This window comes from Passer domesticus, chromosome 1 (assembly GCF_036417665.1).
Source record: "Passer domesticus isolate bPasDom1 chromosome 1, bPasDom1.hap1, whole genome shotgun sequence".
NCBI lineage: Eukaryota > Metazoa > Chordata > Aves > Passeriformes > Passeridae > Passer > Passer domesticus.
The window spans coordinates 37,217,422-37,240,249 of record NC_087474.1 but is presented as its reverse complement, the minus strand read 5'-3'; positions in this window follow the sequence as shown (position 1 = coordinate 37,240,249).

Sequence of the window (22,828 nt, the reverse complement as noted above, 5' to 3'; positions counted from 1 at the left end):
AAGCGTGCAGTTATGCGGGGCACTGAAGGTGAGAGCAGACAGTTTAAATCTAATGTGGTGGATAAAGGAGAGCTAGTGGACTGATTTAGAATGGATTTAAACGTCTAAAGTGTTCCAGCTGACTTAGCAAGGTCAGCAGTGGTGTGTTAGGGAAAGCGTGGTCCTGTTGCCAGGTGGAGTAGACTGACAGGAGAGGAGGCATGTAGCTTTCAGGGGTAGACCCTGGCATGAGTGCTTATCCACTGGAGCAGAATAAAAGTCTGGAAGATTAGTCCATAAGCACTGCAGAAGATTTTTTTACCTAGACCTCAGTCACCTATCCCTCATCACTAGAGTAGCCCACCTCTTTTCCTATCATGGCTGCACATTAATAGCCCTCCTGATTCTCCTTCCAACAGTGTCTATCCTGAAATATGTACTGGAGTCCAAGTGCTGTCTTCTAGGTTATATGTGGTTTGGAGGCACTAGTGCACTTCATACCAGATGAATGTACATTGCAGCAAGTGCTATGTTTGCTCAACAGTGAGGTCAAAAACTGCCCAAAAAGGTGGCTTAAACTGATCTTCACATAAAGATAAGGCCCGGTGACAGAACTGCAGTTGGACATCTTTGTCATTGCTGTCCATAGTCTGTATAACAATAATATAGAAACTCAAGCAGCACTAAAATGCAAACGTGCAGTTGCCCCATCTAAATAAAACCCACTCAAACCACTTGTTAAAGAAGAAACTTGGATGTCCCAGATGACTTGGTTTTTGTGCTGTTGCAAATCCCCAATCATCTATACCTCTCTCTTTGATGGTCTCAAATGGTTAACATCTAGACTTTATTATGTTACTGAATCTTGTATGTTGTCAGGCAGCACCACATCGATTAAATCACACTCAGGAGAGAGCTAACCACAAAGCCATAAGCATTCTTGACAGGTCATTCTTGCTTGAGCCTGGTTTCTTCTGTATAAAGATTAAAAATCTTGTCACTGATGGTGAAGAATGAAGTACATGCAAAACAATGGAGCATCAATAACTCATAAAAAGCACTTAACAGAAGTGGCAGAATTTGAATGAGATGCTGTATACATTAAACAAAATAACACTAGTACTAATGTTGAAGATTGAGAGTACTGTAAAATAATTTCACTAAATATTGAATGCAAGTACTAATTGACAGTGATTGTTAATTTCGGTGATGCATTAGTAAGAATTTTATTTTTATTCTGCACTGTACCAAACCCAGACAAATAAATCCTTTGCATTTTTGCCTCACTTTTTTCCTGAATATTCCCTATCAACAATATTTGAAATTAATGGGTTCTCTTTCTGTATTCTGCTGGGTCTGATTTTGCTCTTCTCTTTTAGAATAAAGCAACCCTAAACGAGGCAATCTACCACGTAGATTCTTGACTTCCATTGTGGCATCTACTTTATTCCTTTGTCTTGGTTACTGGTATAGGAATTTTGGCTTTGGAAGAAAGACTATGACCAATATACATTTGCATTAGAGTTTATTTCTATCTTTTGACCTGCTATAAGAAGCTGGTGTAAACTAGAGCTACATTCTCAAGCAATAAGAAAGCCAGCTGGCAGAGTTATGAGTTGTTCAGAGGCCCATCCTGGTAGCCAGGTAACCCTGGGGAAGAGAGTAGAAGCAGCCCAATAGTTTTTATCTACCTTCTGTCTCTTCAGGTTTCCATCAGGTGAACAGAAACCTTGAATAGGGGAGCCTTTTGGTATCTGCCTTTTTCCTCTTTCTAGTGCTTTTGATTCTGAGCTCTCAGAAATGGTAGGCAGTGCTGATGGTTGAAAGGCAGCCTGTGCTGGGGTCTACTTTGGGAAATAAATGGCAGTGGTTTCGTTTGACTTAACAATATTATCCTATCTCATAACACACATGATGAGAGGAAAGAACCCAGGATTTTATTGGCAACTTATGAAACTTATATTTTTATGGGATAGTCTTCAGCAACTGGATTTGAATCAGGTGATCAAGATTGAAATCAAGATTGAATCAAGATTAAAAAGAAAGCTGACAAGTGGCTTGAAATGGTGATTTTTTGGGGGGAACTTTCAGTCCAGAAATATCTTTGTTTTTATGGAATGCTAGCATAACTATAAAGCTGACCCAGCAAGCCTTTTGTCTTTAGGTTTCCATTCATTACAGAGAGCTGTACACTTCCACAGGAAAAAAAAGTGGAACCATAAAATTGAAAACATGAAGGCCTACTACAGCTTCTTGATAATCTTTATCTGAGAAACAGGGCTGTCTCTCTAGGTATGTGGAAGAATTCTTACAAATACAATGAGAAAAGTGTTCTTTCTGTAATTGAATAATCTAAATGACTACTATGGGCTCCCTGTGGATTTCCTATCCAAATGCCAACTCAACCTGTTCATGATTACCCTGTGAGAGCCAAAGAGTTCACAACCTGCAGTGGGAAGACTGCAGAAAATGGTAAAAATGAACCTAGGAAAACTGAGACTGCTTCACCACATTATTATTATTTAATACATCATTAAATTGCAGCAGTCTGAGTGAAGATGCTCATAAGGTTATGCTTTGTGTGTCCTTTTAAAATTGTCAAAGGATTCAAGTCACTTAAAAAAAAAATGGGTAGAACAAAGTGTGCTACAGAAGATTCACCACTAACACTTAGACAGTTTTTGCTGTACTTCAGACAGGCCACCCCTCAGGCAAATTTGTGTAATTTACACAACATGCAATTTCCATAGGCATGAACACTTGCAGGGCAGGATTAAGGTGAAGATTTACACTGCTGGAGAGCAGACAGGCTGCTTCTTCTAGGGATGGTTTCTGGAGCTGTTTGGTGTATTCAGTATTTTTGGAGGATAGAGAAGCAATTTTAAACTGTTTAGCCTACAGTTTAGAGTAACAGGAACTGTAAGTAGTCCCAGATGGTCTCAGCACTTTGTTGCTGCAGGCAGGATGGTGATTGCAGGGAATGCTCATGGGCTGATGCAGAAATACGGGATGTGAAGGTATGAAGTGTTCCAGTCCCTCTAAATTTGCAAGCCAAAGCAGAAAGGAGAAGTGCTGCAAGGCCTTCAGAGGAATTTGTAATACCTCCCTTGCAGGATGTTTGATTTTTGTCTCATCCTTGGCAGAAGAGCACACAGACCCTTACTATCATGGGATATGATATGCTGTGAGGTTGCTGCTCCACTGCTGCTAATTCTCCCTGCTCTGCACTTCTCAGATTTACAGCTGCAGCAGCCATCCTCTGAGGAACACAGACAGTAAGGCTCTAGCCCAAAGATGCAGCTGCTGCTGCAGATGAGGCTGAGCAGTGGAAAGCATGAGCAGGCAAAGAACTGCCATTGCCTTCTCTTTCTTGGAGAAAGAGCAGATTCTGCAGCAGATTCCTGATCCCTGCCTCCAGCCCAGCAGGCAAAGCAATACTGCCTATCCCAATGCAATGGGAACAACCTGTGTGCTAAATGTGGCCCAGCTGGACCAGACCCGGCTTGCTCAGCATAAACAGTGCTGGTTTGAAGCTCTAATTAAAACAAAGTGAGGATAATAACCTTTTGAAACTATGGAGGGGAAGCAAAACTTCAAACAAGCCATTTCAGTAAGAAGTAAAATTTGGTTTTGTTTTTGTCCAAGCTTTTAGAAGGTGTTTGTTAGATCAAGATAGCTATTGTGATCTAATATTATGCCTTAAAATGCCCAACCAAATAAATCCCTGGTGAATTTTAAGGTCGAGAAAGACTTTTGAAGGAATATGAAAGAATAGATCAGCACCAAGTCCTATTTAAAATAAATGCCTTGGAGGCAGTAAAGCAGTTTTCTGCCCCTTAAAGAAAAAAAGGCTTATGTTTGATATATTATCTAGGAAAGACTATTTGGGACAGGCACGTCTGACCCAGAGGTGGGTGGGAAGAGAGGATTTGCAAACACAGCTGAGTCATGTGTGTTGGGTGTTTGCATTGTGCTAACAAAGAAAGAACCCAAATACCTGTAGCTCTGTCAGCTTCCCTCTGACTGGTGTGCTTGTGCATTTGGTGTTTTAGCAATGAGAGGATGCAGAAGGGTTGGCTCCAGAGGTTTGGGCAGGTGCTAGAAAGAAGTGGGCTGACATTGTAGTCTGGTTCATGGCTGTGTTGATAAGCAAATAAAGCACAGTAAGTAATGAAATGTATGAGTTGTTTCACACTGAGCCAGGTAAATCCAGTTTAAAAAAAGAGTCTGGTGGCATATTAGATTGCTTATAGGAATAAAGTACCTACTTTGTATCTCACTTTCACACTGGTAATTAGCATTAAATTCCTGTTTTGGAAAACGGTTGGGTTCTGCTGAGGTTTTTTTGGAAACAAAATGAGAAGTTTCTGTGCTCCTGAGTGCTAACTTATTTATTCTGTTCTTTGCATAGGATAACTGGAAACAGCTTTCTGCTTCATGCTGAATTTGGCTCAGGTTTAAATGTGCTTTTGCATATTTTCTTATCCTGTAACTGTAATTGCTTTCAGTGAGCCTTGATTACTGTCATCTACTGTCAAGCCCTAGTGCATCTGACCAGTTAAAACTGCGCAGTAAAATAGCACTTTGTATGGTTTTTATCCGTGTCTACAATTTTTATGCTGCAGTTGTGTAATGCCCTGATTGTACCTCTGATATTTTAATGCTTACTCCCTTAAAGTGGATCTTGAAAAGATTTCCTGAAGTCCTGTTCCTTAGCATATTGCCTGGAATGGATGAGCAAGTAGAGAACACTTACAGGCCCTCTTTTGTTTTCCTGCTTATGCCAAATCCACTTATTTTTTCTTGGCCAGCCGTCTGAGACATAATTATCCAGAACTGCAACTATCAGACTTAGGTGAAGCTTTTATGTGGAGATCAAATGCCTTCTATTTCACAGGAAAGCTTACTCTACACAGCAGAAGAGCTCACTTAACTTATGTCTCTGCTCCCTTGCAAATGGAGTGATGATCTCCCATTTGCAGAAGGCTCTCCTATGGCTCCATCTTTACTATTATTCAAAACTTTTTTTTTTATTCATCCAACTTCTTACTCATACTACAGCTCCCACCTCAATCACGGCTTTTAACTGTCTTGTCTCCTCCTGTGCCTGTTTCTGGATCTGTTTTGCTTTTCTCTTTCATGGTTCAGTATCCTTCCTCTCCCTCCACTAGGGCAACTTTGGACCCTGCACATGATCCACCACCATGATTTTCTCCTCCACAGAGCTGTGTCCCTGCCACTGCCATTATTCCAAACCCAGCACTCACCATCTGTTATCTCTCTTCCTCTCATGGCCTCTCTCTGATGCATAAAGTTTCAAAAATGCTTGTATGCTTCCAGCCTCTCCTCACACCTTCCACAACTGAGCTCTTTGGTCCCTTTTTGTATGACAACATGGTGCCTGGCCCCTTGGGGGTTACTTACTACCTTTGCCCTATTTAACTTTATTTCCAGGGGGGATAAAGTGAACCAAGATATATAACAGGGTAGGTCGTGTAGGTAGATCAATCTTGGAGTTGCAGGTACAAATATGAGAAGAACAAGCTAGGAAGCCTGTTAATTAACAATTTTTGCATGGAGGTTCAAAGGAGCAGAATGGCTCTGTGAGCTTTTATGAAGTCTTCTCTACTGCCAGGTAAAGGATCTAATGTTTTAAGGCTGGAGTATGAAGGCCAGTCCTGTTAGCAGAAGCTCAGCCAGAGAATAACACAAAATCTGCACTCACTGTTGCTTAGCTTTACATGGAACATTTGTGTCTCTCTAAGTAATCTCTCTTCCTTGATATTTCTTCTTGTTTTTCACTTTAATTTGGTTTTTCCTTCAAATTTAAAAGAACCCTTCATTGTAAAATGGTAGCAATCTCTCCTTACACATGTCTATTGCTAAATGAACTACATTATTTAATCAGCAATTGTCTCGTAAATAATTGAATTGAGTCATACATAGATTACAGTCTAAGGTACTATTCAACTTGGTGTTAATTAAGGTGACTAATAAAAGAGATAAGAAAACATGAATAATGAAGTCAGTCTCTCTACCACATCACCCACAACACTTACATGGCCTTGGTTACCTGGAGATGTAAGATGAAAAGCTCTTTTTCTCAGCTAAGGGAATCTCTGGTTGTGTTTTCCCTGGATCTGTACTTTAAGCTATCCAGGTCACACTGACCCACAGTCAACATTGTGCTACTAAGAGCAATTAGATTTACTTAGCTTTCCTTTTATTTGAGACAAACTAGAACATAATTGTGCAGGTTTTCTGATGAACTTTTACGCACTATTTCAATCAAGCTTGTATGAGCCAGAAGTTTATTTTTTAATTTGGGTTTTTCTTTTCTTTTTTTAATGTGAGAAAGAACTGCTAGTTTTTGAAAGGTTTTCATGGGTTTCACATCAACTTCTAAAATTCTGCTTGTTTCAAAGGAACTGCCAAATGCTGGAAAGCTTGCTGCTTCTTGCTTTCTAGTTATTCTGGCATAACACCAGAAGTAAATCTCAAATGCTGATTAAATCTCAAAGAGAAGAGAGATCCAGAATTAGTTGCTTGCAGGATGTCATACCTTATAAACACCAGAGGAGAAATAAATTAACACATCTCAAGATGGATTATGGTAAAGGTCTAGAATACATAAATAATTGTTTAATGATGTAACATCTACACTTCCTGTATTAAACTCTATTAGCTGAATCATTAATGGAATAATTAGCTGAACCAATACAGATAGTAAGTTGTTGTTGCCCTGGTGAGGCAGGAGCAAGATAGAGAGCAATAGATCAGGCAACAGGACAAAATTTAAGGATAACATTTCTTCCCTGTGGTAAAACTTGAAAGCTCTGCAAAAGAGGCACTGAGCCTGCTTTCAAGGATGGTCTCCATAGCAGCACTCCAGACTTCAGAAAAAGCTTTGTCAAGAGCTTATCTTGTCAGTTTTTACTATTCTGTCACAACCTGGCTCTACCCACGTCTGAAAAGTGGTATCTGAAACCAGGCCTTTCTCTCTGCTTGAATGGGCAACTTGGCATGTTTCTACTGGAACCTTGGGTGAGAATATACTGCTGTAGCCATGGCATCTCTGCTTCGTAGGGTAGGGCCATGGCACAGGTTGACAGATCTGAAATCTTCTCAGATGCAGGTCATGCTAAGGACAGAGTGTCAGGAGAGAGAACAAATTCATCAGTTTACCATGTATTTTATTCCTGAGAAGTCTAATGCCTTGATGGCTGAAAAAGAATAAAATCCACCTCCCAAATAAAACAAAGCACTTCCCCCTACCAAACCTCTTCTCACTGATAGAGATCATGGTATGTGGGGGGGAAGGCTTTGTCACTGTTGATATTCCTCATGGAGTCACTCAAAGCTCCTGACTGAAGTCTGATCTTCTAGCTGTATTTGGGGCAATCAAGAGCTAGAATTTCACTGCCTGGGCAATAAAATAGAAAAGTCCATGAATACAGGCAAAGGCATTAGAAACCCCTCTGTTGGGGGTGCCCAGAATTACTCCTATCTCTCCCCCGACTATACTTCATTTTAAACAGCTCTTAATCCTGCCCAAGGGAGCAATAGGTCATTGTATCTTGCTAGATTAGCCTTTGGACTGGTTAAAGGCTTGTGTGCTGAGCCACTTTAGCTGGGATGACACCAGCTCACTCACCTCTTCAGACAAAACCACAAAACCAAAGCTAGACACCAAAGCACCTACACTGTTTATAGCTGCCATCCTTGCTCAGCAGGTTTTCAGTGTTTCAGGTCTGGTATGAGTCCACAGCTGGCTTTAGAAATGGTCCTGGGCAGGCCTGGGAAGACCTTTTCCAGACATATTTCTGGATTATCTGCAACAAATAGTTTTATTGGTCATCCCCAAAGCCTCTGAACTCTTTTGACCCCTCGCTGAAGAAATGCAGCCACCAGGTTCTTCTCTGACTTCTTCTTAGAGCTCCTTCTTAGAGGGCCTCCATTCTTCCTGGCCACAAAGTCCTGGTGATTGCTTCACAGTCTGAGAAGTCCAGAGAGGTTCTGGAGTTGAAGAGGTTCAGGTTGTCATTATGGGCAATGCTTAAGGGAGGTAGCCTGGTTAATCTTCAAGGTGGGGAAGAGAGGAATTGTGAGTTAAAATCAGAACACTCTGGCCACTTGCAGAGGCTTTAGTGAGGTTGAGAGCTCTCTGCTTGCTTTTCTCTGTGGTGCCAACCAGCTGCAGCAGCAGGGTAAGGGGAAAAGTGGAGCTGTCACAAAGCACTGGCTCCTGCAGCAGGCTGTGCTTGCCTGGTGTCACTCCTGGATCTGAGTCAGCTGATAGCTGAGTAAAATTAGGTCACCTGCCACCATGTTCTTGGCTTTTAACACAATATTTGAGGTTAGGTTAACAGATTAGTGAGAGAAAGCTGGCTCTGGTAATGGAGTGCTCGATGGAAGAATGTGTGGGTGCCTTAATTTGGTTTTATACAAGTCCTAATAGTCCTGAGGAAGTCCTGGCCATGATTGCAGCTGCAGATTCAGTCCTTTTGCTGTAGGAGAGGCCCCCACATGACTGCTGTAGAGTCATGTAGAGACTGGTACCTTGAGAAAAGTGGGGATAGATGTGCTGCCTCCAGGGGAGAGACTGGTGGGGCTGGCTGCTTGGTGAGCTGTCAGCCTGGCCACATGACGGGATGCTGTGTGAGGAGTGAAGTTTCCTGCTGCCATGGCTCCCTAAGCCCTCCCCAACAGCCAGAGAGGAAGGGTGCTTGGGGAAGCACTTTGGTCGATTCCCCCCAGTCCCGAGCTGATGGTACAGCTGCTCTGCCAAAAGTGAATGTTTTTTGAAATAGGCACTAGCTGCTGTGTGAGGAGCACAGATGAGAGGTTTCAAGAAAGAAGCAGGATTTTAATTCAGAACAAATGTAGAAGACTGCAATATGTGTGGTATATTCAGCACAGCTTTGAGGCTATGCTGTCTTGTTTTTAATTATATCCTAATATGATAGCATGCCACATTATTCATGTTCTTAATAATGGCTTTTATTGTTTAAGGAGATGCAAACAGAGAGACCCTGGGGATATACAAAGCTCAGACATTTTAAAACTAGTAAGATTCAACTACTTCAAGTGCTTGTTTATTTTAAAGGGGTATATCTTAATCTACAGCAAACCCAGCATTTCTCAGTCCAGGCCAAGAGAGACTTCTGTGGGACTGCATGATTCTTAGCTCAGAATTAGGAATCCATCACTGATTTGTTTGATGTAGGTTGCTACAAGATGTTTTGCAAAATGTTTCTGGATCATATTTAAGCAGAAAACTTAAGTATTATTGAGTATTACTCTCTACAAATAAAAATGTTTTACCCTGGCAGGTTTGATATAATTACTTTACATATCAACCAAGAGACTGACAGTCATGTTTATGTGAGAAAAAAATATCTGGTGCTAGAACGCAATGCTCTTAATGGCATTTGGTGAGGAAAGTTTTATCTGCAAACTGACTTTTTTTTCCTTTTTCAAAATTAATTAATTATTTTTTAAACACCCTTATTTAATTTAACTGTTAACATGAATGAATTTCTGGAGTTCTATTGTATTCTACTGCCAAGCTGCACGAACAGGGCCTGTTCTTTGATGCTGGAGGATGGGGATAGCCTCACATAACAGCATGGAAATTAATCTGAAAAAAAAAAAAAGATTATATTGTGCCAGGATTTAGAAAAGAATAGCAGATGAGAAAGAATTGGATTAGAAGGAAAGTCATGAAACAATTAGCTGAGCTAGGTGATACAGAAGGAAATGTTCAAAAGGCAGTGGAGATAGCTAGGTGAAAAAATCTGAATTTAGGAGGAGAGGACATCCAGCAAACTGGAAAAAAAGGGGGTCAAGGGAGAATGCTATCAGTGTGTAGATCCAGTGATAGCAAAATGACACATTTTCATACTTCACTGCTCTGAGCTCTTTTTAGTGACTGCATACAAACTTGTGTTAAGTGCATAACATACCCTGTTAAAATAGGCACAATCCAGAATTAATATTGTACTCACATCTAGGACCACATCCTGTTTGCCTTGCTTTCCTAAATAGTGACATTATTTAAGTAGAATTTATTTGCAATATGTTAGTTAATTTTATGTATCAGTAATTCCTCTTGAACAAGGACAACTAAATGCCACGGAAAGAGGAGCAGGAGAATCTCAGTGGGAATTAGAAAATTATATGGTATGTCTCAGTATCCAGACCCACCTTAAACCATAGCCCCATGCCTGCATGTAAGGATTATTAGTGATATGTTTCTTCATCCAGTTTGGACTAAAGTGTTATGTTCTGCTTAATAATGGCAGATACAGACTGGGATAACAGTGTGTATCATCTAAATCTGTCTTTAAAAGGAAATTATTTTTGTTATGATTGACATTTTAGCATAATTTCAGGATCTAGTTTCCTGAAAATAACAAGAAATTACCTTAGCCAAAGTACACAGTTGGGTTTTACATCACTTTCCTTTATGGAAATGGTTTTAAAATAATAAATTTACACCAAAACTGGTATGTAGTTAACAGTTCACTGTTTTTTTTTCTCAAGTCTGGATGTTAGTTTGGCTATAAGGAATGAGATCTCTGAAAATACTTTGACAGATGATACCAGTTATCTGTAACTATTTTTCCCTTTAAATTTAAACATTGAAGTACCTGATTCAACTTGTAAAGGACCTATACCTGCAATGACCTAATTTTGTAGAGACAACTTGCTTCTACTTTTTTTTTTTTTTTCCCCACAAAGGATGCAACTGAAAATAAGTCTATGCTTTAAAATTTTGCCTGGAATAGTGTACAAGTTATTTCATCTGCTAATAATGGAAAATATTACAATTCTAACACAGTGGCACAGTATCAGCACCATGTATTAGCATGGTGCTTACACAGAACACCAAAATTTTTTCCAGCTTCTTGCAATACATCCTGGAAGAGTGGAAGGGCATATCTCTTCCAGTTGGTCCTGGCATGAAATCCAAGACGAGACAAATTGGGAATGAATCACAGTTTGTGTTATAAATATGAGCCTGGAAATGACTCAACTGGAAAATTTCAGAGCTCAGTTTTTGTGCTGAAGGAAGAGCGAATACTGCTGAGTAGACCACTGGTGCTTAATCACTTTACAGAGGGGTTGTGGTGTGATCCTGGTCTTGGCTTGAGACAGGCGGGGTCTCCCCTGTTGTGAAATATCCATTTTGCAAGGCAGGAGGTTCTAGTCCCCTGGCATCATCTTTTGGAAGCTGATCCAGCTTATTATTCTGCAGATACTGTTTTTTTTTTTTATTTCCTTCTTGGCTGATAAGGAAATACGACTTTTTTCTTGGTCATGTGATGGGGATAAAGATCTGCACTTCTGTAGCTACCTGTGATTGAAGTGGGGTGAAGTACTCAAAAAAAAGCTTTTTTAAAAAACTTTTTCCTTTATTTTGGTCTAAGAAAGCTTCTGTAATTTTGTTAGAGGAGTGGGAGTTGCAGAGATGAAAATTTATGCAGGCTAAAGGGGAATTGAGGGGAAAACACCTTTGATTCAAGTGCTATTACTATTGCTAAAATGTCACATTTATATTATGTAATACATCTATAGTATTTTAGGAAATAGCATTTCATGTGAAGACAGGGAATGCCCTCTCCCTGGTAAATTTGCATGAATTGATAAACTGAATGATTAATGAAATCAGAGTCTGGGTGTTTAACTATGTATAAAAATGATAATGTGCCAGCTTGTGTCTTGGGATAATGGAGGCAGACTAGTCTTGACAGTCATCCAAAGGGATTTAATTTCCCAGGCATTTAATCCAAGCTGTTTTGTGCCCTGGTCTTCACAACACTGTATTTCAATGCAATATAATATAGCACATCTTAGAAAGTATATAATATGTGATAAGTCTTTCATTTAGGAGAGTCATAGAACAGCACCAAAATGCCATGTTGTAGAGTTTGGCTGTCATGATCAATTTGTAGAATGAAATAAATATCTGTTTTATTACTTGTAAATCAAAATCAACACTGAAACTCCTTTATTGCCTAGGGAGCATATTTAAAATTCCAGAAGCTTCTCAGTTGATTAATTTGATCTGGGAAGTTTACAGTCTGTTTGAATAGTAAATATCATCTTAGTTTTTTAAAAAATCCAACTTTGCTAAGGATATATGATATAAAAACCTCCAACAAATCAGGATTCTGAGAGGTGATCAAAATTACATCAGTGAGAAGATGAATGAAATGAAATTAAGATCTTACACTGAAAATAACATTCCTATCTATAGCTCCTCACTGTGTCTTTATACCTAGATAAGGACTCTAAATAGCACATAATTATAATGTATAAGTGTTTCTTGAGATTATTATTCTGTATAGCATTTGAAAGATAATGTACTCACTCATTTTTAGATCCCATTCCTGTATTCAGGGGAGGCCTTCTCAGAAGCATGAGAAAGCACACATAGTCTCCATACAAATTGATCAGCATATTAAAAATAACTCATTTTTTTCTAACATAATCTAAAAAAAAGCTGTACTTTATTTTAAAATATGTTTTCTGATAAAGGAGCTCAATGATGTGTAATTTCATTCTAGTAATGTTTTACGAGAATAGATATTGTCTCTTCTAAATTATATTACTCAAGATAGCTGGCTGAAACCTCCAGTAGAAGGTTACAAAATCAGCAAAGCTATGGAAAAGGCCAACAGCAGTATAATTAGGAAACACAGTCCCATCCAAAATAGAAGTGATTTTACCAAACCATCAGAGCTCCGGCTTCTATTACTTGTGTTTTGCTTACTTCTCTTATTTCCCATTGGGAAAGACACATACTCAAAAATTTTTCATTTGTGTGGCTTCTACCTTTTACTTTATGTTTCAGTGAGATATGGAAAACAGGAAGGAGACCTTAACTTCCCCTTCTTAAAAAATACACCTCTTTGTCCTCCAAATATGTACCACAGCTCTGGTGGATGGACCTCGTTTGGATGCCAGATGCCCACAAAGTCTCACTGTCATTCCCCTCCTCAAGTGGACAGGATAGAGAAAATATAATGAAAGATCAATGAGCTGATATAAGGACAAGGAAAGATTATTCATTGATTACCATCATGGGCAAATCAGACTGAATTTGGGGATATCTGTTGAGTTTATTACCATCAAAACCAAAGCAGGATAATGACAGAAGTAAAACAAACCGTAAAAACAACTTCCCCACACCTTTATCTACCCATGCTCTACTTCTTCCCCCCTCCAGCAGCTTGGGGGGGGGAAGTGGAATGAGGGTTATGTGGAGTTCATCACATGTTGTTCCTGTCACTGTTCAGGGAAAGGAGTCTTTCCCCTGCTGCTCCATGGCGTCTCTCCCCAGGAGACAGTTCTCCATGAACTTCTCCAGTGTGAGTTTATCCCACAGAGTGCAGTTCTCCACAAAAGGGCTGCAAACACGAGCCACTCTTCCACCAGTTGCACTCTTTCAAGGACAGGCTGCTTCAGTGTGGGTCCCCAACAGTCACAAGTCCTACCAGGAAACCTGCTCCAGCGTGGGCTCCTCTCTCCACAGGTCTGCAGGTCCCTGCCAGGAGCCTGCTCTGGCACATACTTCCCACAGGATCACAGCCTCCTCTCAGGCATCCACCTGCTCTGGTGTGGGTCTCCCCCAAAGGCTACAGGGGGATCTCTGCATTCCCACTGACCTCCATGGGCTGTAGGGGCACAGCTGCCTCACCTTGATCTGCACCACAGGCTGCAGGAGAATCTCAGCTCTGGTGCCTGGAGCACCTCCTACCCTCCTTCTCCACTGACCTTGATGTTTGTGTAGCTGTTCCATTTGCATACTCTCGCTTTGCTCTTCTCTGGACACAATTACCTTTGTGAAATAACTTTATTTCCTTATTAAATTTGTTATCACGGAAGTGCTACTGCTATCTCTACTTGGATCAGCCTTGGCCAGAAGTTTGTCCATCCTGGAGCCATCTGGCATTGGTTCTGCTGGATGTGGTGAGCAGCTGCTCATAGAAGCCATCCCTGTAGCCAGTAATGCCCCCCTCCCAAAACTTTACCCTGCAAACTCAATACAGCAGCTCAGTCCCCCTTCCTGTTAGTTCCCACTTGAGATGAGAAGATTGACTCTAAAGCAACCTTCCTTTTTGCACATATATGAGGGCAAAAAGAAGCAAAGCTGTATCAGCTTTCCCTTGAAAGGAAAAGGAAAATAAACCCAAAACCTCCAAGGGTATTCACAGACAGTTCTTGTTCCCACTTTGATGGGTAGCTAAGCTTGGTTTCACCCTTCCCTTTTCTGATTGAAGGTGGGGATGAAGGCTGGCAGGCTGGTCTCTTGCCTGGGCCACAATAGCAGGAGCCCTTAGCAGTGAGTATATCACAAACTGATCTGGATAAAATTAAAGTTACTCATCTCTGAGAACAACAGCAAAGCAAGTGGCTGGGTTAGACTTAGTTTGCTTCACAGTGCAAACTATGGCATGGGGCTGTGCCTTGCATTTGTGCTGAAAGCATTGTTGAAAATACAGGGATGTTTTTGATATTGCTGAGAAGGACTTACACGGAGCCAAGTCCTTTTCTGCTTGATGCTGCCATGCCAGCAAGGGGCTGGGGTTCTCAAGGCACTGTGAGGGGACACGGTCAGGACAGTGTTAGTCTTCGTGTGTGAGGTTAAAACGTGGGTGTTTAAAGTCAAGAAAAAACCTCAAGCTACTTGTGGATTTTATTTATTTGTGTACAGCCTTGCTCCATATCCCCAGACGTGTGTTACTAGCAACTAGGGTAGTGTTTTCATCTCTCATCACACAGTGAGGGCCTGTAGCCACCCATCAGCTTTGTGTTTAGAGGGGCTCAGGTGCCCCTTATGGCTTGGCACAACACCAAAAGGAGGCACAGCAGGGGTGTTGGGAATTGGCATGTTTAAAAGAAGGAACAACCCTGCCAAATATTGCTTTGTATCACAGAATAAAGGTGAGATAAATAGTGTTTAAGTGTGGGAATTTTGTCATCTGCGTATCAGATCTTAGGGGCACTTAGAGTCTGTAGGGATAGGTGCCATTTTGTGAAAGTAGCTTTGATGCTGCATTCTATGAAAGCAACCCAGAATGATTTACTTTTCCCCCAATAATCTTTCCCCCCTTTCTCCAGAATAAGCCATTCAGGATGCAAATATAAGTTTGCAATTTGCATACAGAAGCATGTATGTGCGCTATCGTGGTACTACTGAAACACTCGGCAGCCCAAGCAGAAAAAATGTGTTAATTGATGGGTGTGACATAGAACCTGCACTGCTGGGAGGTGGCCCAGAACCAGTTCAGCTGCGGCTGAAGGGAAATCTCAACCCTGGGAGCAGTGGATACTCTGTTACTGTCTGAAGAGGGAGAATAACACAAGTGCTGTTTACTTAGGGATTAGAAAAAAACCTTTCCGAATTGGTTCATTCTTTTTTGCTTTTGAAAGAAGCAAAACAGATAATTGTTCAATAAATTAAATTCTTAAATCATTAAGAATTTTAAAATCATTAAATTTGTGATACTTCTTGCTAGAATTGCTGGGTCTAAAGCCAGCAGTAAGCCCTCATTCATTTTCGCCTTTACACTGAGTCTGTGCTTTATCAATTTTTTGGGTTCCCAAACACTTGTCACATTTTTTAAAGTCAAGACATGTTTAGTCTCATGTTGACAACGTAGAAACTAGTAAATTCTTAAATAATCTTGATTGCTTTCCAGAATCCGGTTGATTGGTTGTTTTTGGGTTGTTTTTGTTTTGTTTGTTTTTTTTTTTTTTAGTGTTGGGTTTTTGTGTATGTTTTGTGGTTCCGCCCCCCCCCCCCCCCCATTTATTTATTTATTTATTCATTTGGTCTTCATTAATGGTTTTGGAAGGGGTCTAGGTAAAGGGATAAATATGGCAGTTCTCTGTGTGGCTATGTGTCCCACAGTGTGCTACATCCTTGTCCATTTTATAATTAATCTGCCATCTAAGTGATTTTTTTATCTATGTTTACTGTAATAAATTTAATTAAGTGACTTTTGCTCTGAAAATCAGAACATCTAGAAAGCTTCAAGTTAGAAGTGGGAAATTAGGAACAATCAAATGATGATGGAGAAATTAATGACTTGGATGCCTTAGCTCTTATTTATTTTCTAAGTCAGCATGGAAATACGATCTCAGAAAAGTTTTGAATGTCTGAAATCTCTGAGAGAACTGAGATTGAGATGAAAAAGACTTGATTTTGTAAACTTTTTCTTCCTCCCCCATATTATGTAATTGTAGGTTAGAGTATTTCTGTTGTTGCTATTTTTTTTTTTTTTTAATAAGTGATGATAGAACACCACATTGGTTTAGTGCTGTTAGGGTCTCCCTTCACTTAGAGGGGACACCTTGCAAACAATGTAATTTCTTTTGCCTGAGTTGCACGACAGTAATTAATCATAGCTATCACATTGATTTTCACCCAAGTTTCAAACACCTCGGAACAGGTTTAGAACCCAAAGGCTGCTTTGCATACTGGTATTGATCAAGCAGCCAGAGCCTGCAATAAATTTCAGTAGCTGTAAGGTGGGAGTTAAACAACTTAATGATGTCATCACTTATTGTTACTAAACTCTCAGCTACTTGGCCTTTCCTTCTGTTAGCTAAGTGACTGAATGTCTGATTAAGCTGTTTTTACAAGTAGGCCTTTCCCCCCCAGTAAATCTAATTTTCTTCTGAGCAAACTAAAGTAGGGCTCTGGTTTGCTTTTGTTCAGGGGTTCATTATATTGGAGAATATGAAAAAAAAACTTCATCAAGTGTAGCCAAAATGTTGCCTAAAAATTAATTGCAAGATACTTCTAATTATTGTAGTGTTACAGATTTTTTTTTGATATTTATATGCAATGGTTATCAAACCCTAGATATTGGCAATGGGCTGAAAACAATGGGGTGAAAGTTGTTAACTGGAAATATACAGCAAATCTGAAATTGAGAGAGATTAGTGAGAGTCAAGACTGACCAGCAAACTATTTGCTAAAAAATAAGAAGATATGTACATAGTGCAATATTTAACTGAACCATCCTACAAGAATGAGTCCAATCAGTGCCTCAGTTTTCTTAGTTTGGTTTCTGTGTTTTTGGCTGCTTGTATTTCTCAAGAGAAGTAAATAAATTAGTGATTATTTTTTTTGTTATGAAGCAAGAAAGGATATTTTTTAAATAAATAAAATTACAGAAAATTTCAGACTTGAAACTTCATCTCTCTTGCAATGTCTGTAAACCTTTGTTGTGTAGTTTTTAAAAAATATTGCCACATTATCCAGAGCAGATTGCCTAGCCATAATTGGAGAAATTTCTTTTTTATATATGTGAAATTGTCAATAGTCAAAACCAAATAAAGCTTCCCCCCTCATTTTTTATTCTGCAAACCAGAATACTATTTATGCTGAACAGTGTTTAAAGACTTAGCTCCTGTTTTAGGATCAGCCATCACCTTAAATATCTACAGTTCCCTTACCAAGTGAAATAACAGAGTAAAAATAAACTCGTGACTCTGAGAGTGTTGATGGCTGCAGAAAGACATTTAGTCCTTTAAATTGCAGGCTGCAGAAACGTTACACTGAATCATTTGATCCTTAAATTGCTTTCTAAATTCTGGTTGTCTTGCATGGAACTACCTAGCTACTGAAGAGATCTTGATGTAAAGCATCATGGCTCGTTAATTAGAACTGAGTTTGGTATGAAGTAATAGCAAATCATTCTATTGAGAGAGCAGGAATAAAATCTGACTGCAAGAAAACATTTGTGAAGTGTCTATTCTTCTGTAATTAGCAGTTTAGCTTTTTTATTTGTATGTTGTTGTACTGAATCTCTGATTTTGTACAGGCAGTGTCAGATCTTGTACATCTATCAGCACACTTAATAAATTCAGTCCATATTTATATGTAATTTCCTGAAGCCTCACTCACTTCTTAATATTTAGTGTGCTTTGCAGTGCAACAAATCTAGGGGTCACCATGGTCAGCTGTGCCCTGAGTGGACCAGATCAGTGTTTTGGGTGGGGAAAACCTCCTTTTACGTATTCAGTCAGGAGCCTTAGAATAACTTAGGAGCCAGGGATATGTCATGTAAATGAACTCAAGCAGCTCTACTACCTATTATGCTCAGAGTTTCCTTCTATTCTGAGGGGCCTCATTGGGTCTAGGAATTAGTACAGCCCTAGGGGTTCTCTATTTGATTAACCAGAGCCCAGATTTGTTAAATGCCCAGACATGCTGCAAAGTCCTTTTTCCTTCTTGGAAGCTTTTGAGTAAGGATTCAAAGGTGAAAGGGTTGGAGGTTAAAGTTCTGACCTCCTCTCCTCCAAAGCCCTTCCCTTCAAGAAGGAAACAAAACAAATCACTTAAGCATGTGCCTATCTAACTCAGCATTGCCATCTCTCATCTGTTTTGTGTTGATCTTAAGGCTTCAGCTGCATTAACTGAGATTCAAATCTTCAACTTTAAATTTAAACCAAATTTTGTAGTCCTTGAGGTTCTGGACTACAGTTTGAAAATGAGTCCAAGGAAAAATAATAGCTTTAAGAAAATACTAACTTATTACTTTGGAACGTAGTGCTTTTCTCAAGACTTCTGAATACCTGCATTTGGCAATATTGCTAGCTGAAAACATGGGATTGCTTCCAGCAAAAGAAATGGGACTTAACATGTGTTTTATAAACTTTAGTGAGTTGGGACCTGAGAATGGCTTATGGACAATTTCGCAAAAATTTGATATACTACTTACAGTACAGTTTGCTAAGTGGAAAAACGAACTGTATTTTTGCATTGTGAACACAGTCCTTTCAACTATGTTCTGCTGTTGGGGGGCTGAGATTGCCTGGAGACTTTGTTACACAGAAGATCAAATTCTTCATTGCCTTCGTGAAGCTGCTGAGTGACGGAGTGTCCTGCGGTCAGTGGTGGTCACGGGGAACATGTCACATATTTGTTGGCTGGGAACAACATAATTAACAAAACCCATCCACAGCTACCTATTTAGAGAAAGAAGTCCTGGGATGATGATTCAGAGTTAAGCTGTGGATTTTAATATTCCTGCAAGGATTTTCTCTCGCCTGTGAGGAGGCAGTAGAGAATTGGACAAGGTGGAGTAATGGATGAGTGCTTTGTACTTGGCAGGGTTTACAGTCTGGGACTGTATTTTTCCTTTCTGCAGCACACCCCTAGGGAAGATGCCTGTATGCAGTGTTCAATTATCTAAGCTGTCAGGAACATACATATTGTCAAAATGTAGGCTTGCAGCAGACTCCTGGTGATCTGTACAGATGGCCCAGGTCTCCTCATACCTTCAGCTTAAGTACTGGATTAATCATTTAAATCATCCACCCTAAGTGGGGTGAGTTTTGGGTGTGTGTAAGACAGAGAAAAATTACACAGGAAAGAGCCAGCTATGGCAGTGGTAGGATTACTTTTTTGGTTTTGGTTACATTGGGTTTTGCTTGCCAGCCAATTAGGTACACTACAGCAAATAAATATAGAAGATTGCTTATCTCATTCCAGAAGGTGCCAAAGGCATTAAGGATGTAAATATCACCTTCAGAAAGAGAGAAATCAAGATATTGTGAATGAAAGAGCAGAAAGTATCTTAGATATGTGGCTGAAGGATGTCACAGGAAATCTCCTGACCAGAAAAACGACCATCTTCTCAGCTTGAGTTATTGTCAGTTTGAGACAAAGATGAACCAAGATATTCAGTAGCTTCAGTAGGAGGTCACTGGCAGGCTTTGAGAAAATATGTGATTTGAATTAGATAGCTGTGAATTTGCTCAGCAGGGCTGTCTGGCTCACAGAAAATAGGTTACTTAGTGGTCCACTTTATTTTAGCACGAATAAAAATAAGCAGTGCAAGTACTGGGGCTACCTTTGGGCAGAAGAATGGAGATTTGCTATACTCCCTGCTTGTTTCCATCCAGAAGTTCCTATTACCAGCCTCCAGTATTCCTTGGAGGAAAGACTGAAAGAGATGGGCAGCACAGAGAGCAATTTGTTCTAAGCTTTCAGGAAAACTGGCAACACTCAACCTGAATCAGCATTCAAAAGTGTGGAGCTGGGGATGACCTCTATCAAAGAACAGAGTTCATAGCTGCGAGTCTAAATTTGTCCACTTTGAGGTAGATGATACAGTGAACAATGAACTTTGTGGAAGAATTGTATGTCTGTGTGGCAGCCCTTACTGTCCCCCATCAGACATTAAATAAGAGAGCAAATTCTTGCTTTACCCTCTGACTGGGCAACACAGCAATCTTTTGCTTAAGTGCTCTGTAGACTTCAACTTGTGTATTTTTTTGCGATTTCATTGTAACTTTCTTGTAATATTTTTCAAGCCATCCATTGAGTACACAAGAAACCCTGGCTGCACAACCCACACGCAAGGCAGAGAAGTGCACACAGTTTTTCACTGGTTAGCTTGATTCCCCTGACAGAATGAGTTTTTCTTCCTGAATTTGTGTACAGCTCTGCCTGTGATGTGCCTTTCTCTCTCTTCTTTCTGGAAGCAGTGCAAGGTGAAAGCCAGGATGGAGAGCGCTGGTAGGAGCTCATAGGCTTTTGACTTTTAAATGCCTCCTTTTATCAGTAATATGAAGGTATACTAGGTACAGACATAATAATCTTTTCCCATCTTCCACACTGATTTTGGAGGCTGTTAAATATTTGGTTACGTTTGGAAAACATTTTGACATTCTTTGCAGAACGACACCATAGAGAAGCAAAGTACCCGTATTATTGCTTTATAAAGGAACCTTTAAACTAATGAGGCATTAATGAATAGACTGGTATGCTGAATCTTTCTCATGTAGGAAGGGTACAAAGTCATTTCACATAAATTGCAGCCCATTATTATAAGTAGTTTGGCATGGGTTTCCCTAGAGGTGGAACTTCAAGCCAAATATACAGCAGCAGCTGTGGTGACACTTTGTGCAGAAACAATTCCAGGCATTGTGCTGGAGGAGCTGGTATTGCAGGATAACAGCACATATTTAGAGCCATCTTACAGCAGCAGTTCTGCTGGTTTGTACTGAAGGTTTGAAAAATATCTATGTGTGTCTGAGATGACCAAGATGAGTCTTCTTCCCTCTCATCATTTCCCATTGATTTTGTACCCAGCTTAACCAACTACAGTCACTGTACATAAGATTTTAATGATTGAGGAATCTTCCTGAATTATACTTTATAATTTTGTTGGAAATTGTAAATTATTGCTGCAATGCTTCCAGAAATATGCCTTTCCTCTCCTACATCTGACTGTTAAGGTCTGTGCTAAACTGGAAGCCACGCCAAGTATTATCTGGTAACTGGTGTCCAAACTAATTCCCAAGGCATATAATTATATTTAGGTCCCTAGGAGTTTTAGAAAGGTTACACAAATTATTACAAAACTAGGGAAAAGGGACAGTCTTTTTTTTTTTTTTGTGTACGTGTGTGTTTGCAGTGATGCTTGCATGCATTTATGCTTACACGGCTTAAAGCTTCCTACTCCACTTTTTCAACCAGCCAACAAATTACCAGCCTTTTTTTGCCATGCTAACAAATCCCTATAAATCATTGTGTCATAGATTTGCCTGGCTTAGGCATGTCAGTTCTCCCATCCTTTTAAAATTCCTGCTGGTTTTATCCCTGAGACCAGTTCTGCTGAGCCTTGGTACTCTGCTTGTCCTCAGCAGGATTCCACAGTGAAAATTGATTTGGGTACCTTCCTACATTGGTGATTGGGAATGATGCCAATCAAATGCAGTGCTGGGCCTCATCTGTCATTGGCAAGCCACTGGTATGCATTCCTCAAAGCAACGGGTTTTTTTCCTCCCTTGTTTCCACACCTGAAACCCATAAAGCACATGTATGGAAAGTATGGCAGACTCAGGAGAGCAGCAGTTGAGGTGGAGACTGTGTATCTTGTAAAGCTGAAGAAGGATATTTTCTTTCATTGTATTTTCTGCATCATAATAAAAAGGCTTGTAACAGCCCTTGTCCTGTCTTGGAACAGGACATCCTTCCTTTTCTCTGCTTTCCAGGATAGTAGCTGTGTTTCTTCTTTCCTTCATCAACCTCCAAAGACCCATGTGTGTGTCAGCGTGAATATAAGTGTTATTTCACAAGCAGGATTTGGACAGAGTAGAGATAATAGTTACTCTTTCTTTGGACTCTCTAGTTTTTGAGAGTATCTAACTGAGATAATTTGTTTGCGTTTTTTCCCCCTGAAATTTAGTGTTACCTTTTCTTACGTTTTCTCATGGTTCTTGTCTAAGAATTGATTATTGCATTTTTTTTTTGCAGTTTTTTTAATGCCTACCACAGGCTTTTAATAGTAACATAAGCATATTAGTTATATTCGATACCACTTAATGGTAATACAGCATCTGATTTCCAATTAGCTTTAGTTTTGGTTTATTTGCAGCCTTTAATTTGGTAGCTTCAACAAATACATGCAATTTGTGGACTTTTCTTTGAATCTTGTGCTTTTAGGACTGAGTTTGACTCTCAGGTGTTTCCCTGGTATTTTCCCAAAATCCACTGAAACTTTTTTATTTGGAGATGAGTAGAGAATTCAGTCACCAGTCCCGATTAGCTATTTTTCTTAACTCTTTTGAGAAGATACATCTCTTTAAATTTGTTGCTTGAATAACATCTTGGTTCTTCTTTGGTGAAGTGACACCACCTGTCATTACTGGAGATTAATGTTAACCTTTTATTGCTTAATATTTTTGCTTTTCAACAGATGTAGCAACCCTATGAGCAGCTAACTACCAGCTCTGCAGGAAGAGTTTATCTGCTGCTTTCAGCCAGGACTGTTTGGGTGTCAGAGCACTTAGGCCGCCTGAATGTCCCTGACAAGTT